Source organism: Chelonoidis abingdonii, chromosome 4 (assembly GCF_003597395.2).
Source record: "Chelonoidis abingdonii isolate Lonesome George chromosome 4, CheloAbing_2.0, whole genome shotgun sequence".
Classification (NCBI taxonomy): domain Eukaryota; kingdom Metazoa; phylum Chordata; order Testudines; family Testudinidae; genus Chelonoidis; species Chelonoidis abingdonii.
In genome coordinates, this window is record NC_133772.1 from 93,955,515 (window position 1) to 93,974,734 (window position 19,220).

The window sequence follows — 19,220 nt, forward strand, 5'->3', positions numbered from 1 at the left end:
TGCCTCTGCACACTGTGTGGACATCTTCAGAGGAACTATCCACGATTGACTCCAGATCTATTTCCTGACTCCACGTTAGCTAAATTACCTTTCCATCATAATTGTATGTATTAGTTGGGTATTTTTCGCAAAAATGTGCATAACTTTACCTTTATCCACATTAAATTTCATTTGCCATTTTGTTACCCAATCACTTAGTTTTGTGAGATCTTTTTGAAGTTCTTCACAGTCTGCTTTGGTCTTAACTATCTTGAGCAGTTTAGTATCGTCTGCAGACTTTGCCACCCCGCTGTTTACCCCTTTCTCCAGATCATTTATGGGCCTGAATGCTTAAGTAATCAAGTTCATACTTTAGTCCACAAAGTATCATTTTAGGGAGCAAAGTCTGGAGAAGGCTCCTAGTAATTCAGCGAGTTCTGAATGTTGTTCTTTGTCTTTCGTTTGTGGAACTCAAACATCTGGCATGCCACATAACACCTCAGGCAAAACTGCCATACTGTACATGCTAATCCCCTCCATCACTTCTTCAGTAGCTCAGTGTTTGTGAAAGAGCATAATGCCCTCTCACACTACCTCCATTAGTTTTTAAATTCACCAGTCTCATACATTTTCCTTTCATTGTTTACAAGCCTTGACGTTTAAAATTTATGGCCAGATTAATCGAGCAAAAACTTGTATTGACATCAGTGAGAATTTTGCCAATTAAGGGCTATGGAATTTGGTCAAATGGTACTACAGATTAAACTTTCAAAAGAAATCACAGTGAGTGGATCTACTAAAATGCATATGCTAGGTGCCTGGAAAAGCCCACATGTGCACATACCCACAACTGGATATTCTTCTGCTTAAATCAGAAAATTGCACACTAGATTATCTGATTTGTTCATGCAGATGCTGTATCCTGCAGGTGCAATAGCTGTTGGTGCTTTTCAGGTTTTGAGTAAAATGAATGCATGCTAGGGTACATAAGTGCCAACTCCATGGGTGCTCCAGGGCTGGAGCACCCACAGAAAAAAATGGTGGGTGCTGAGCACCCACTGGAAGCCCCTCTCCCTCCCCCAGTGCCTCCTGCCCACCAGTGGGCCCCACTGATGAGTGCCTCCCCCTCCCTTTCAGAGCCAACCCCCTGCTGCGGATCAGCTGTTTTGCGGCATCTGGAGGCGCTGGGGTGGGAGGGGGAGAGGAATGAGGGTGCAGCGTGCTTGGGGAAGGGGACAGAACTTGGTGGGGAAGAGGCAGGGTGGGCAGAAGTGTGGTAGTCCATGATTAGGGGCTCTCAGACTACTGAAATGCAAATAAATAAATAAATACCACTGAGGAAAACATGCTCAGTTATGAAATGTACAGAGCTGCTAATGTCAGGTCTGTGTCTACCAAAGCAAACAGTAACTAAGTCACCATCATACCTGCTCTTGGGATAGCGCAACTCTGCATGGCATTGTAAGTTGACAAACCACTCCTATCTATTCCAGGTGTTTGGTAAATAAATACATTATATGCTCAAAAGTTATTTAGATCGGGGTGGCCTAAAAAAGACATAAGGAGTAGGCATCTGGACCCCAAGCAAACTGAGTTCTAAACACAAAGTTGGGAAAACCCTAACTTTAGCTCATGTTCTGGAAGCAAGAGCCCAGCGCACAAGGTTTTTCTGAGCTGGGATGATGCATGAAAATATTTGTGTTTCTAGTACTGCATGTACCATATGAACTTGCAAATAATTGGCTTCAGTGTAGCAGGCTAAAATGTAGCCCATTAGGGTGGGCTCAGATGCCCGTCCAAACCATTCACCCTGCCCTAACAGGAGAGTCCACCCTAAAGTCTCTCCTTGATCTTGGTTAAGGATTCAGATAAGGTCTTTTGCTGTGCCATTAATATAGTGCATCAGTACAGATTGTCCAGCATTACACAGTTTGATTTAGAAATGCATTCTTGATACAGTTCCACACTGAGGGTTAATGTTAATATCTGAGGTGGGGCAGGTATGGAAATAGCTGGAAATTTGGCTCTGAAGGTAAAAGACTAAGAAGAGGAAGGAAAGGAGACTAAGCATTATGCTGAAGTACTGTAGAAGATCCAGAGGCTATCGTAGCAATTAACTCAATGAAGAAAGCAGCCAAATATTGAAACCAAAAATGTAACTGGACATGATTTATTAGCTAAGAAAAAGGGAGTTTAATCTGATTTAAGATTTTTGAGCATTCAGATAATGTAATCAGTATTGATATGATAAAAATAGGTTGTTACAATAATGCTTATATAGAATCTGTCATCCAGAAGACTTTCAAAACCAGAGAGAGAGAGAGAGAGTGTTTTTTGAAGCAATTCACTTTCACCAGCCATCTTTGAGGGGAACACAATTGTCCATGTTCAGTCAGCATGCCTCAGAAGTGATTTATATTTTTATTAATAGAAAGAAGTGACGAATAACTTCCTCCAATTGAAAATAAATGGGTCTCTTAGGTAAGCCGGATGTAATTACCTGAACTGGAATGTATGCAGCACATTAAGATTTCCACCCCTGCTCTTATAAAACATTCCATAGGGTCTTTACTAACCACAAGTGGACAAGTTGTCAGTTTCATCTTTTGGACTCCAATGACTGCCATCAGAGATTAAATTAGAGATCTTCACGGCTAAAAGTATCAGTCTGTACAGGTGTCATCTACACTACTGATTTATGTTGGAAAATCTACACTTCTGAGCGATGTAGTAAACTGACCTAACTTCTGGGGGAGGAGGACTACCCATGCTGAGAGGTGACTCTCTCCTGTCAGTGTCAGTAGCATCTTCTCTAAGCCGTACAGCTGCACTGGTGCAATGCTTTAAGTGTAGAAAAGGCCACAGTTTCGGCTAAAGAGCAGTAGCTGGTGACTGTAACAGACTCACAAGAAAGTGACCTTTGTAATGTGCTGGACTTGGAGACAATGAGGTGTTGGAACCTCCCAGAGATAATGAGGAAACAATAGTCTTTGTATGGGTGCCAGAGGCATTACCTTCAGGCAGTATTCCTGATCAAACACTGCTTGTTAAATTATTGATGTAATCTTACCCTGACATAACTGTATAGTCCTAGAAATCAACGAATATTGAGGTTCTGGGCTGCTGATGCTTCTTCATCACGACAGGATCTTGGGCCAGCTGTCTGCTGGGGGACTCTGTGATACTAGACACTGCAGCAAGTACCACTCAGCAGGGCTTGTGTGGTAGCCCACCGCTACAGACCTCTTGATCGGTCCATGCAGGTATATAAACCAGGAAGTCTTCACAAGGAGCTGTCTGAGCAATGATGCAGACTGCCTGCTTGCTTCTGGTCCAAACCTTGCCTTATTGTGACCTTGCTCAACCCTGACTCTACCACTTGATTATTGCCTGCAGCTTGGTACCTGACCCTGACTTCCTGGTATCCTGACCCAGCTTGACTCGACTCTGCTACTTAAGGTGACCATATGTCCCGTTTTGGCCAGGACTGTCCCTTTTTAATGCTGGTCTGACTTTTTGGACAAAACTGGGCATTTGTCCCATTTGCTCTTGCCAACTGATCATCAGCCCCACTGTGAAGGGAGCTGGAGCCGGGGAAGGTCCACGGGCTGACAGTGTGGGGGCTGAAAGGACCAGGCCCTCCACATGGTGGGGGGGGTCAAGGATGGGCAGTGGTGGGTGCTCAGCTTGGCCCTGGGCACCAGTGGAGAGGGGAACCTCAGGCTGGTCCCAGGTAGGAGATATGGAGGGCTTGGACTAGCCCCACGTGCAGGGCGGAAGTGGGCTGCAGGGGGACTTAGAGGACCAACCCCACAGGCAGGCAGCAGGGGGGTTTGGACCAGCCCTGGATGCCAGTGGGGAGGGGATCTCAGGCTGGATCCAGGCAAGAGGCAGGGAGGGCTGGGGCTGTCCCCCAGCCCCTCAGGTGGGAAGGCAGTGGCGGGGAGGCTGGGGCTGGCCCGGGAGTGTCCTGTTTTCCCTTTGGGAAAATATGGTCACCCTATTGCTACTTGTCTCTTGAATGCAACTTGGTAACTGACCAGCGCACACTGGCTGCCCACAGCCCAGCCCTGACAGTAGTGAACTCCCTCCCCACCCCCCAACCCCCAACCTGCTTAGCCTAAGGTACTCATGGTGGCCTAAACCATAGAGGAGGCAAGCAGTTACACTGCATATCAATGGGAGCCTGTGCATTTACTTTACTCTCAGCTTCAAATACAGTGAATTTCAGTCCTCTAGCCTGGAGGTGCCAAATACATGGACTACTGTAGCCAGGCCCTCATCCAGCAGGAAGGGACAAAGTTTCTAGGTAAGCTGGAGGTGAAAGAAGGCATTTTCAGGGTCACATCTTCACTGCAGAGTTTATTCGGGTACAGGCATCCTAGTATGGGCATCGAGGTTATCCCTACCTCAGATGTAAACACTGCAAAACCACACAAGTGTGTTCCTTCGACTGTATTCACACTGGTGTGAGGTGCTGGGCCTTCTGGGGTAATAGCTCCTGGTTCTTAGCACTGCTCTAAGCCAAACCACTCTAGGACTCTTTCTCAGTGAATCATGGGAGAACCCATTTGTCCTTTTGGGCATATGAGAGGAATCATGGGACTACTGGGGGGTTATCAGCACTCAGGTGGTTTAGCCTGCATCCTCACTGAAAAGTGGGTTGGTTACCAGCCTGAATGTAAGCAGCACTAGGGTTTTGGCTTACAGCCCAGGTCCAGCTAGCTCAGGTGTGAAACACCACTACACCCTGATTTCAATATGTGAATGAGAGCCAGTTTAGGGGCAATATCAAACTAAAAGCCCAAGTTAACTGGGAAGCGAAGACAAGCCCAGGGCCTGATTAATGCATAGGCAAACTAGGCACATGCAAACTTGGTGAGTGTTATATCTGAACCCAAAAGAGGAGGAGGGAGATAGCCACAGAGGGAACATATCAAAACACACAGCTGTCTGCTGTGGTGGTAGCTTTATTGTTCTTGTTGTATAACTAAAACTAACATGAAAACGAGGCTTTGAAGAGAGGAGAATGCTCAAACACTTAAAGCAACATGACAGCACAGCATGGGGTTTTTTGTTTGTTTTTAATCAATGTGGATTTGTGCAGGAACTGAAAGAACTTCTCTCCTTTGAGTGAATGGCATTTCAAGCTGGTGCTAGGGTCGTAGCCCCAGTCACGTTTGGCCCAGCTGCCCCACTCTCCTGAGTAGCAGCAGCAGCAGGATGAGCAGCTGGTCCCAGCAATTCCACAGTATGGCCAGACCGGCTGCAGTGACTACACTGTGCAGCTGTTTGTTGTTCATATTAGAAAGTAAAGCCCCGGAAGTGTATGTTTACCTTGGGCCCAGTGATGGGTTGATCAAGCCCAGACAAGTACATAGATACTAACACTACAAAATAATCCAAACTTCATCACCAGTCAAAAGTAACTCCAAGGCTTTGCACCACTTGACACCCATGCAGAATACACAAGAGCACTGATTTCTACATCATGCTGAGAAGTTAGCACTACTGGACTTCTCCTGGAGTGAAGACAAAAATACAATAATGATAGGTGCCTTAGAAATGCTAGAGCTAGTTTAGATTAGACAGACAGCCACTCTTCCCTCCCCCCCTCCCTCACCTGCCCTTCCATGAGAGGAAAGAAGAAAATATTTAGGTCTTTCAAAAGTGGTGAGTGATGTTTTTGATTTGTCTCTCCTCCACCCCCTGCTTGATTTCTGCAGCTGTAGAAGGGGTTGCAATCTTTGTTATAACCAAAAAAGTTGTACCTTCAGAGACTGTAGGAATATGGAAGTGGAGAGCAAGGAGGAATGAATGGTGATGAAGTTCAGGCAAAATTAGAATAAGCCCAAGTGCTTTCTGGATGCTTAATTGAACCAAATCACTAGCTAGGATGAGACTTTCAAGTGTGGGTGAGGACTTTTTTTTAATTAACAAATGTACTATCAGTTTGAGTGGAATATGTTAGTGTGTGAATGTGAGGGAGAATAAAAATCCATGGATGTGCTGGATTTGTCTCATACATCCCACTGAGCGCAAATGAAAAGCCCACCACATTATAGTAAGGGGCTGACAAAGGAGGTGCTGTAGTCATCATGAACAGATTGACTATGAAGAGGAGGCTGCCAAGCAACTCTCCAACACCACATTCTACAGGCCACTATCCTCTGATCCCACCAAGAAGTACCACAAGAAACTATACCATGTGCTCAAGAAACTCCCTGCTACAACACGGGAACAAATCTACACAGACACACCCCTAGAGCCCCGAGCAGGAGTATTTTATCTGTGTGATGTTATTGACATGAACTGTGATCGTATAGATCATTGTTGCAACCAAGGTCCTATAGTTGCACCAAATCTTGTACAAAGGAAATCAAGTAAGGTGTCTATGGGAAGGTTGTAATTTGCTGGTTACAATTATGCTGTCTGTATGTGTGTATCATATTTGTATTTGAAATTAGGAATATTGGCTACGTACTTGTATCTCAGTGTGTTTGATTCTAAATAGCATCAGTGAAGCATTTGGTCAGCTTCTTCAGAAAGAACTATTCTGGGTAAGTGCCCAGTCAAGAAACACTTAACTGACAACGGACCTTAGGAGACTCCAATCCACATCTGAGGAGCCTTCCTGGTAATGTTCAAGGTAGCATGTGAGCAATGGCTGCTGCCTGCAAACTGAGTTATGCAGCAATCAAAATAGTGAACAGAATGCTGGGAATAATTAAGAAAGAGATAGATAATAGGACAGAAAATATCATGTTGCCTCTATATAAATCCATGCTATGTCCACATCTTGAATACTGTGTGCAGATGTGGTTGTCCCATCTCAGAAAAGATATATTGGAATTGGAAAAGGTTCAGAAAAGGGCAACAAAAATGATTAAGAGTATGGAACGGCTTCTGTGTGAGGAGAGATTGATAAGATTGTGAGTTTGCAGCTTGGAAAAGAGACAGCTAAGGGGAGATACGATTGAAGTTTATAAAATCATGACTGGTGTAGAGAAGGTAGATAAGGAAGTGTTGTTTACTACTTTTCATAACACAAGAACTAGGGGTCATCAAATGAAATTAATAGGCAGCAGGTTTAAAATAAATAAAAGGAAGTATTTCTTCACACAATGCACAGTCAACCTGTGGAACTCCTTGCCAGAGGATGTTGTGAAGGCCAAGACCATAACAGGGTTAAAAAAAGAACTAGATACATTCATGGAAGATCTGTCCATACTGGCTAATAGCTATTGATGGACTTGAATGGTGTCTCTACCCTCTGTTTGCCAAAAGCTGGGAATGAGCTACAGGGGATGGATCACTTGATGATTACCTGTTCTGTTCATTTCCTCTGCGGCACCTAGCACTGGCTACTGTTGGAAGACAGGATACTGGGCTAGATGGACCTTTGGTCTGACCCAGGAGGGTCATTCTTATGTTCTGTTCTTATGACTTGTGACTTGCTCATGTGACTCCAAACTCCATCTTGCTGCTGTGATTTTCCACAGTAAGAACAAAGAAGTTTCCTTCCACATGGCAGAGGACATAAAAGGCCCTGGAAACCCCTTCATTTTGTCTTCAATCCTGCTTCTGACCTCTGGAGGAACTGTGCTTGAAACTGAAGCTCTGAACAAAGGACTGAAGGACCCATCCAAGCTGGGATGTTTGTACTCTAGAGACTTGACTGGTTTAAATCAGCAGTAATCCCAACAAGCCTGAACTAAGAACTTTGCAATTATTGTATATATTTGATTCCATTTAACCAATTTTAATTCTCATCTATATATCTTCCTTTTTATGAATAAACCTTTAGATTTTAGATTCTAAAGGATTGGTAACAGCGTGATTTGTGGGTAAAATCTGACTGGTATATTGACCTGGGTCTGGGGTTTGGTCCTTTGGGATCGGGAGAACCATTTTTTTTTTTACTGGGGTATTAGTTTTCATAAACATTCATTCCCATAAGAAGTGGTGCTGGTGGTGATACTGGAAAACTGGAGTGTCTGAGGGAATTGCTTATATGATTTCTGGTTAGCCAGTGGGGTAAAACCAAAGTCGTCTCTGTTTGGCTGGTTTGTTGTGCCTTAGTAGCGAAGAACTCCCAGCCTTGGGCTGTGACTGCCCTGCTCTAAGCAATTTGTCCTGAATTGTATCAGAGGGGTAGCCGTGTTAGTCTGGATCTATAAAAGCAGCAGAGTGCCACAGGATTCTCTGCTGCTTGTCCTGAATTGATACTCTCAGCAATGTCTCGCCAAAGGCCACTTTGTTAGAATCTGCTACCCAAGATCCATAAGCCTGGAAATCCTGGACGCCCCATCATCTCAGGCATTGGCACTCTTACAGTAGGGTTATCTGGTTATTTGGACTCTCTCCTCAGACCCTGCACTACTAGCACTCCTAGCTATCTTTGAGACACCACTGACATCTTGAGAAAACTACAGTGCATTGGTGATCTTCCTGAAAACATCATCCTGGCCACCATGGATGTAGAAGCTTTTTACACCAATATTCCACACGAGGATGGGACTACAAGCTGTCAGGAACAATATCCCTGATGAGGCCACGGCACAACTGGTGGCTGAGCTTTGTGACTTTGTCCTCACCCACAACCATTTCAGATTTGGGGACAACTTATACCTTCAAGTCAACGGCACTGCTATGGGTACCCACACGGCCCCACAGTATGCCAACATTTTTATGACTGACTTAGAACAATGCTCTCTCAGCTTTCATCCCCTAGTTCCCCTTCTCTAATTATGCTATGTTGATGAGATCTTCATCATATGGACCCATGAGAAGGAGGCCCTTGAAGAATTTCATCTGGATTTCAACAATTTCCATCCCACCATGAATCGCAGCCAGGACCAGTCCACACAAGAGATCCACTTTCTGGATACTACAGTGCAAATAAGTGATGGTCACATAAACACCACCTTATACTGGAAACCTATTGACTGCTATACTTACCTACATGCCTCCAGCTTCTATCCAGGACACATCACACAATCCACTGTCTACACCCAAGACCTAAGATACAACCACATTTGCTCCAATCCCTTAGACAGGGACAAACACCTACAAGTTCTCTGTCAAGCATTCTTAAAACTACAATACCCACCTGGCAAAGTGAGGAAACAGATTGACAGAGCAAGATGGGTACACAGAAGTCATCTACTATAGGACAGACCCAACAAGGAAAATAACAGAACACCACTGGCCATCATGTACAGCCCCCAGCTAAAACCTCTCCAGCTTATCATCAACCATCTATAACCTATCCCAGAAAATGGTCCCCCACTCTCACAGGCCTTGGGAGGCAGGCCAATCCTCACTTACAGACAGCCGCCCAACCTGAAGCAAATACTGACCAGCAACTATACATACACCACACCACAGAAACACTAACCCAGGAACAAATCCCTGTAACAAACCCTGTTGCCTTCTCTGTCCCGATATCTACTCTTGCAACACCATCATAGGACCCAACCACACCATCAGAGGCTCATTCACCTGCACATCTACTAATGTGATATATGCCATCATGTGCCAGCAATGCCCCTCTGCCATGTACATTGGCCAAACTGGACAGTTTCCACATAAAAGAATAAATGGACACAAATCAGACATCGGGAATGGTAACAAACAAAAGCCAGTTGGAGAACACTTCAATCTCCCTGGACAATCAATAAGAGATTTAAAAGTAGCCGTCCTTCCACAAAAATACTTCAAAAACCGACTTCAAAGAGAAACTGCAGAGCTACAATCCATTTGCAAACTTAACACCATTAATTTGGGCTTGAATAGGGACTGGGAGTGACTGGCTCACTACAAAAGCAATTTTCCCTCTCTTGGTATGGACACCTCCTCATCAATTATTGGGAGTGGACCACATCCACCCTGACTGAATTGGTCTTCAACACTAGTTCTCCACTTGTAAGGTAACTCCCTTCTCTCTGTGTGCCAATATATATTTATACCTGTATCTGAAATTTTCATTCCATGCATCTGAAGAAGTGGGTTTTTTACCCATGAAAACTTATGCCCAAATAAATCTGTTAGTCCTTAAGGTGCCACCAGACTCCTCATTGTTTTTGTGGATGCAGACTAACATGGCTATCCCTCTGACACATTATAGTGCCTGTTTTTAAAAAAATCTCCCCCTATTGCTTTTTCATAAGAAGAAAATAAAGTGTGTGCATGTAAAACAGCCTCCCTTCCTCTTCCTCCCAAAGGATGTATAAGTGCATTATATTTAAATTACAGCCTGGAGTTGTTTTTAATTTTTGGTATGAAGTAGATATTTATATGCATGTGACAGAAAAAACATTCCTGCAAACTTTACTGCTATGCTATTAGGCCCCATGTCAAGATTGAACAAAGAGCTGGTTTAGTAGCTTTCTGCTCTGTAAGCTGGAGTGCATGGAAGCTTCCTCACTTTCCTCCATAGGTGACTTTGTGGATCTACCCTCCTTCTGTGCTCTGTGGCTTCTTGTTAGCGGCAGTCAGAAGAACTCTGAGCTTTGTAAATGGTTGCCATATTATCCCAGGAGATCATGGAAACTGGGCACCAACCTGCCTTCTTGGCTGCAATGATGGAGAAACAAACTGCTGGGTTTTAGAAACTTGATGTTAAAAGCACATCAACTCTATCATTTTTTCCATATCATTCCAAAACCTACATTTCTAATGTTAGCATTGAGTTCATCTGAAAATGTTAGGTTTGGTAAGAGCTTTCCTCATGTGTATTACTATGAAAAGAATTCACAGAACAACGTGGGAAGGGATTAAACACTGTACCATTCCAAATTCATTTAACAAAATTAATTCCCTCTTAATATTTTATCATTCATATTTATTTTAGCTACTCTCTGGCACCAGCACATGGAGTGAGTTGTTCTGAAGTGTAGTTATAAACTAAAGGGATGTTTCAACTGCCCTCAACCTGGTATTGATACAGAAATGTTGAACAGTTCAAGTTGAAGATAAGGATTTGTGGAGGAAACAGTATCATATCCTCAGCTATATGTTCCGCCAGTAAGAGTATTCCTCTGGTGAAAAATGCTCCCATCTTGTGTTTCACTAGCTAAGTGCCTGGTCTCTCTATCCACACAACTCCCCTGCCAGATGTAATGTTCCAGAATGACTCGGGACTTTCCTATTCCATCTGTGCAGAAGTTATCAAAGCACATTAATATTCAAATCTTACCCCAATCCTCTAAACTATTACCTTCTTCTAATTCAAATCCTTCCTTTAAAAAGTTTATTTTGAAATGATTACGTGTAGTGAGCACCCCTGAGCATCCAGTCCTGTAATCCCACCTTAGGAAAGCACTTGCTTTGATCTATCTATCTTCAGCAGGACACTTAAACACATGCTTAACTTTAGGTACATTCTTAGAATTAAGCATGAGTTCAAGTCCCATTGACTTAAAAACATGTTTTGACTGTTAAGTAACATACAAGCATAGAATTAGAAGGGACCACAAGTCTAACCTCCCACCAACATGCAGGATTTGTTGTGTCCTAACCATACAAGACAGATGACTATCCAGCCTCCTTTTGAAAATCTCCAGTGAAGGGGTTTCCACAACTTTCCTAAGCAGTCTGTTCCTTTGTCCTACTGTTCTTACAGCTAGGAATTTTTTTCTGAGATTTAATCTAAATCTGCTGTACTGTAGTTTGAACCCATTGCCTCTTGTCCCGCCCTCTGTGGCAAGAGAGAGCAACTTTTCTGGTCTTTTTTTATGGCAGCCTTGCAAGTATTTGATGACTGCTATTATGTCCTCCCCGCCTTAATCTCCTCCTTTCCAGCTAAACATACCCAGTTCCTTCGGCCTTTGCTCATATGGCTTGCCTTCCATCCTTTTGATCATCTTTGTCACTCACCTCTGGATCCTTTCCAGTTTTTCTACATCCTTTCTATACATTCATGACCAAAATTGGACAAAGGATTCCAGTTCTGGCCTAACCAACATCAAGTGGAACAGTACTATCACCCCTTGCATTCCCCTTCTTTGCAATAGTATTGCACTGCTGAGTCACGTTGAGGCTGTGATGCACTACAACTCCCAGATCCTTCTCAGCAGTGCTGTAACCAAGCCAGTTATCCCCCATTATGTATTTTTGCATTTGTTTTCTCCTCCCTAAGTTTAGCACATTACATTTGTCTTTGTTGAATTTCATTTTGTTGCCTACAGCCAAGATCTCCAATTTATCAAGATCCTCTGAATTTTAGCTTTATCTTCCAAAGTGTTGACACCCCCCCTTTTTTTTGCTTTCTGCCATCTGAAAATTTGATCAATACACTCTCTATTCCTACATCCAGCTCATTAATAAAGATGTTAAACAGCATCAGATCCAGAATAGATACATCAGATGTAATAGAGCAGCTAGAGTGGTTCAAATGGCTAATCCACTCAGCAAAAAAACAACATTAATTGATGCAAGATTGTAAACTCTTTGGGGCAGGTAAACTTGTTTCATATCAGTCAGTAAAGCACCTAAAATATTATTGGTGCTATACAAATATAAATCACAATATACATCTAGATACTTGGTTTTCATAAAATAAGTTGTCCGAATATGCTCAGCAGAGGCCAGAGCTGATCAATCTATGCCAGGCATTTCCTGGGTATAATTTAAATATTGGTGAATAAATTCAGAAAGCTCTCTCTCACTCTTGCTTTCATCTATTTGAGAACCAAACCTTTCAAGACATTCTGGAATGGCTAGATAATCTTATTTTTTCATATATATGCACTCTTGTACTTTCTGGTTCTGGCTAGGATCAGAAATGGAAGTATGACATTACCACTGGATCAGCTATTCTTGTGATATTCCTAACTGAGACGAGAAGCATAAGTGAAAGGAAACTTGTGAAAAATCTTAGTCTTATTCTGTTTTAAGCCCAATTTTACTGTATTAAGGGATGCACCAACTGAATACACATTCCAGATGTTGAGTACATTTTTCCTCCTCCTCTAGTGCCCTAGCTAAGAACTTGCATCAAGACCAAATGATTCCGGTACTACTTGCCAACTCCAGGCAGTCAGGTAGTTGTTCTTTAAGGAAAATTGCATGATACACCTACTCCTGATCTCTGATTATTGACTTCTGGTCAGTAAGAGGATGGGTAGCAGGAATGTTGATTAATGTAGCTAAGGAATTTGACCTAGGCAAAGTTAAGTGAGCATCAAGATAAATGGTGGTAAAGAACTTATTCTGACTGGCACAGAAAAGTTCTGCTGCTACTCTCATACTTGGTAAGAAGCCTGACAGCCCACAAGCACTAGCAGTGGATCTCTGAACTGCAAATCAGGGTCTGATTGCATCATCTTGACCATGTAAAGGTAGGATTAGGATTTCCTGTAGTTTTAATGTCTGTTTAAGAATGGGTATCAACTCCATTAACTGTATGTCAACACTTCTTTCGGTGGAATTTTTTTAAGACCAACAATATATTTCCTTCCCAAGCCGTAAATTAACAATTAATATTGCAATGAAACACATAGTTATTTATCTCAGATTTAATGCAGTTTGTGTTGATTTCATTATACGAAAATGCTTCACTTTGACAATAAATCAAACTCATTCATTGTTGTATACCTTGGCATAAGTGAAAAGTTATGGCAAAAAAAATTTAAACTTTCTTTTGTAAAATTTAAATACCTCTGCCCTATACTGCAGACACTATTAATAACTATACATCTGGCACGTTTGACATTACTTAGCTTTAGGATTAAATTAAATAGAATCATAGAAACCATATAAAACTTGTGGATTTTTGTCAAAGTTTCAAGTGAGCAGGTGAGAAGACTTCAAAAATTAAGCATTTCTGAAAATTTTCAATCAATACCCTCATATTAAGTGTTGTACATTTAGAAAGGAAATGTATTGTTGGTCTTTTAACACAAACCTGTGTAAAAGGGCTCCATTTTTAACTGCATTTTCAACAATATTAGCTGTATGGTAATGGCCAGAACTTCCATATTTTTTAAAAGGGAAAAATGCTCCATCATGTTGTGCCTATGACCTCACTGAATAACTGCGTAATCTTCTCTCTCAAACCCCTGCCCTTTGTTTTCATTCTCAACTTGGTTTTCTGTTTTCCCCCTCCTTCTATTGATGTGGACACAGCGGCAAAATGAGGACAGACCCCCTGAATGGAATTAACCAGCAGGCAGCAACTTGTATTAAAATTTAACATAGGGGAGGGGCGCTACCTGCCCATCACCAATACTCTCGTATGCCAGGCACTGCATTGGTTCCAGTGCAGTGGTTACAAGGCTCCTTACCATATAACCCATAACTAGCACCAGGATTACAGGGCTCCTTACCATATAATCCATAACATGGGGTGGCTTTCCTCAGCCTACCCCCTCAGGACTCAGCTCACTGAGTGCCAACACCCTCTTCCCAGCAAGGGGGACAGGGGGTGAAGCAGGGTGGAGACCTCAGCCCACAAGGGCCATAAGGTCTCACTCTATCACATGAGCCCAAGGCCCATCACCAAAATCCCTGCTCACTTTATTCTCTTAACCACCCTGGAAATCGGTCTCAAGTTGCTACAAATAAACACCACCTGTCCCCACCCCCCGGTACTTTAGTTAGGTACTAAGCACATTCCTACTTCACCCACTGTGACTCGAAGGTGCTGTAAGAAGGCAAAAAACTTCCTGGTTCTCTGCCAAGGGGAGAAAAATTTCCTTCCTGACTCCCTAAACAGGGGATCAGCTAGACTTGCAGCATCTGTCAGACCAGGTTCCGATTCCTAGTTCAGGTGGGTAGGGTTGGCTACTGAGACGGAGCCAAAAGAGGCTCCACGTGGCCCTGCACTGAGCTAAATCCTGGGATCTGGGGAATGGTGGCTAATCAGCACCCTTCTCTCTCAGCTGTCAATTGGTGCCAGAGACTCCCAGAAAGAGGAGCTACCTACCACCGTTTGGCAAGTGTCTCCCTCCCTTGCTACTGGGTCTTTCCACATTTTCGCTACTGGGCCAAACAATTTCTCCCACCTGTAGATACAGGGGGTTGGCATTTATTGTCTGCAGTTAGATTGTACCTTCTTTGGAACAATGAGCATATCTTTTTAGCAGTATGATGAGGTGCCTAGCATGCTAATGAACTCTGTAAAGTAAATAATAATTCATTAGATCATTTTACTGATCTAGAAATTGAATTGTGAAAATTTCACAGGAACTCATGAGATTTCTGAACCTCCCAATTTTGACTAGAGTTCAGAAATAACATAAACAGGGTATTTTGTTCTATTTTGGTACTGTTGACTCTGGGTTTATGAAAAATGCAATGGAAAGAAAATTTAACCAATCTTCTTATGACTTCAGTTTATTTTGAGTTTTGGGCCAACATTCAGGTCATTATGTATTTTTTAAAAAACCGTTACATCCAGACTTACTGGCAAGAAGGAGCCATAGGTGCAATTTATATTAAAAGTAAATAGATATTGACTGCAGCTTGGTAAAATTAAGCAGTTTGAATTTTCAGTGTTTTGTATACACCTTTTTTCCATTTTGTTTCATGTGCATTCATACCCCCAGCCCCGAGTTACACACTGGAACAAACCTGAAAGCAAAACTCTGCCATTACTACCAAATCATGCGGAAACTGAGTCTTGCATGGTTTCTACCAAAATCCATAAAACCTCCCAGCCCTGCTCCACACTTGGCCCAAACTCACTTCAGATTCAGCTCAGGTTTCCTGAAAATCTAGATAGACTATAGAGGGGTGACCATATTTCTCAAAGTGAAAATGGAACACCACACGGGACTGGCCCAAGCTCCTTCTCCCCGACTACTGCCCAAGCCCCACCACGCAGGGCTGGCATCACCACAATCCCCCACAAATGGTCCTCTACACATCATTAGGGGGCCATGCCCCACTTTTTGGGGGCAGAACTGGGCATTTGTTCTGTTTGCTCTTCCCAACTAATGATTTTTGCCAAAAAAAAAGTCGGGATGTCTGGGATAGGGTTTATGAGAGGAACTGTCCCAGCCCAAACGGGGGTGTATATAACCATAGCAGAACCTAGCCTAAATCTGGGTTTGGAAATCTGGCTTTGAATTTGATTATGAATGTTGAATGTAGCTCTAATGCTGCAGTTCTAATTTCAGAACCTAAATTGGAATCAGATGGAGATCACAATTATAGGGCTTTGTTATTGAGGCTCTTAGCATTCATTTACAAATTTTTTTGGCTTCAAATTATAAAAGCATAGACTTTACAGAGGAGTGGCATATTAAGCAAAGAGGTCCATCTCCTGCCAAAGCAGCATTGTTCACTACACTATGCTTTCCTGGACTTCGTGCAAGCTACTTTTTGAATGACTCAAGCAATAAGACTTCCAGATCTCCCCTTGGGAGGCTAATCCACAGACTAATAGACCCTTACTGTTAAGAAATGTTTTCCTAATATTCAGGCTAAATTTGTTTTGTTCAGTTTCATCTCATTAGCTCTGGTTACACTCTTTGTATTTGCATATGAATATGGTGAGTCTTATACTCCCCATTTAAATGTCACATTATCACATACTGGTATCTGAGATTTCACAGTTGTCCCTTATACTAGCAATAAATAAAATGTGGAGTAGCTCATATTCCTTCATGTCATGCCATGGGGTATAATCTCACATTACTGTCACTCACAGTTTTTACATGGAGCCTAAGAACCTAGGTGCCTTAGTATTGCATGCTTCCAGCAAGAAAGAGATCAGCAGGAAGTTCAGAGATAAGAAAGGCTGGATTCTCCATTCCACTAAATTCAATCTGTGGGTGCCACTAGATTTGGACATAGTGGAGAATTAGGGAAAGAAATTCCCTGGTGTAGGCTTCAACCTCAGGCAAGTATTTAAATACTAGACTACCAAGGAACTTTGAATGGGTTCATGCAAGGAAGGACTTTTGAAGATACATAATTTGGTGGCATGGAACACAGAATCTGTCATATTTGGATCCTGGGACCAAATTCAAATTGACCCACATATTAATGTTTATGACTTTTTGGGGTGGGTATGTATCTCATTCATATTCCTATTTGCAGACCCAACTTTTATTAGAATCCAGTGCCCTATATGCAAAGTATTAAGTGGGTCTGACTGAATATTTGCTCTGTTCTTTCCATGGAGGTTTTCATCTTGCCTAGGGCAAGCGCAGCATTGGGCACATAGTCATAAAGTAATGAGCAGAATAGGTAGAACAGGGAAACCTAGTCCTGCATAGTGAGAGCACTGGTGCCTCCAACCTACTTAGATAAGCACCTCATTATTGCAGTGAGGATGAATGAATCCACATCTCTTCAGAAACACTTTCCCCACCTAATCCCCCCATTTTATTTTACCCTACATACCTGTTAAAAAAAGCGGGGGGGAGTGAGTGAGTGTGCAATGGGGTTTGAGACTTACTTTGTTTCAGTAATAAGGTCCGTGCTCATTCCTTAATCTCATTTGAATCCTCCACTTGCATGCACCAATTTTGTGCACCCTGCTGCTGACTATGGAAGGACGTATAGAATCCCAGCTGAGTAGCCAGTGAAGTAGCAGGAATTTGTCACCAGCTCCTCCACTGGTGCTCAGTGCAGCACTCTGCACTGCCATGTGAGAAGCACTTGTTCAGTTCTTGTTCCTGTTGGCTCCCTGGGAGTTGTTGGAAATGCTGCTGAGGCCTCATTCTCAGCCACTGTGAGAAGGAGCTTTTCACATTCTGAGACAGGAATTCCACTAATGGAAGATTCTCTGCCAGCTCTTATCTGGAGGAATGGTAGCTGCCAGTAACGGACAGTTCTGAGGGGGTGAGGTGTCAGGTCAGGGAAAGGATGGCAACTTTAGAGTGCCAACAGTGAGGAAGCTGAATCTTCCTCTCTCTTTCCACCAGAATATAGCAACAAATTTCATAGTTGGTGTGTTGCACACTGAATGAAATAGAGGAATATATAGGTGCAGAAACACTAGCATGAGAAACTGAAGATAGCAATTCTTGTATTCCCCATAGGTAGGGTTACCAGCTTTGGTTGGACAAATTCCTGGAGATTTCATCACATGACATAATCTTTAATTGAAGATTAATCTTTAATTCCTGCAGACTCCCAGACAATCCTGGAGGGCTGGCAACCATACCCACAGGCCTTCTTTGGGTGCTGTGACTGGGAGCAGGGATCACCCTTTGCACACTCCAGCCACTCAATGTAGACCCATATATGGGCAAGAAAGAACCTATCTGTGGAAGTCTACTAAGTGCAAACGCACCCCTTCATGGCTGGGCCTGGAGCAGCAGCTTTTTTCCTCCTTTGGCATCCCCTATTGACAGCTGCTCTGGTCCTGCCTCTTCCTGTGACTCAGCCTCTGGCCAGGTCACTTCTACTCATGCCCCTCCTCGGAAAACCCAAGTCCAACACACCAATACTATGGCACATCACATCAGAGGTTTGGTCCAACTTCAGGCTTTTGGGGCCTGTCATCATTGGATGTGGGGTCTTCATGCCCCCATCCTCCAGGGGACTGTAGGGGAACTCAGGCCTGCCCTCTACTCTGGATTCCAGCCACAGGTACATGGTATGAAGCAGATGAGGTACATTTGTTTAGACCCTCTGCTGTATCCCTGCACTGTTTCATACTGTGGCCTGCAGATAGGCCTTTCTCACAATCTTGTTCCCATGGCCAACTCAATCTTCTGCAAGCCTGAAACAAAGGAAAGCCAAACTAGTTGAGGAACCAAAAGAAACAAAAAGGTTCTGCATCACTTCTACCTGCCCCAAGGCTCTGGAGGCTCTGACAGTTAGGCAGCTCTAGTTTGGTCCTAACCCCCATGTTTTTCCTTCTTGACAGCTTCAATGCAGTCTCCGATTAGGCCCTGGCCCCAGCCAGATATTTCTTCACAAAACTAGCTTAAGAGGCCTGCTCCCTTTCTGTCAGCCACCACTGAGCTGGGCTTTTCCTCTTTTATCATCACTGCAGGCTAAACACCTTGCACAGGTATAATGGGGCGGGGCTGACTGCGCCCACAGGCTCTCATTAACCCACTCCTAGTCAGTGTAGGATCTGCATACCCCATCACACTGTTCCATTGTGATGAGCAGCAAGGCTAAAAAAGACCAACAATCAGCCATGCCAATTGTCACTCATTTCACATCAACAATCAGACCTGCCAAGTATCAATCAATTCATGCATTTGGCAAGCCTACCCATAGCTCAGAGAGAGATGCTCTCCAAGGACTCTTTGAACAAGGGTGGAGGTAGT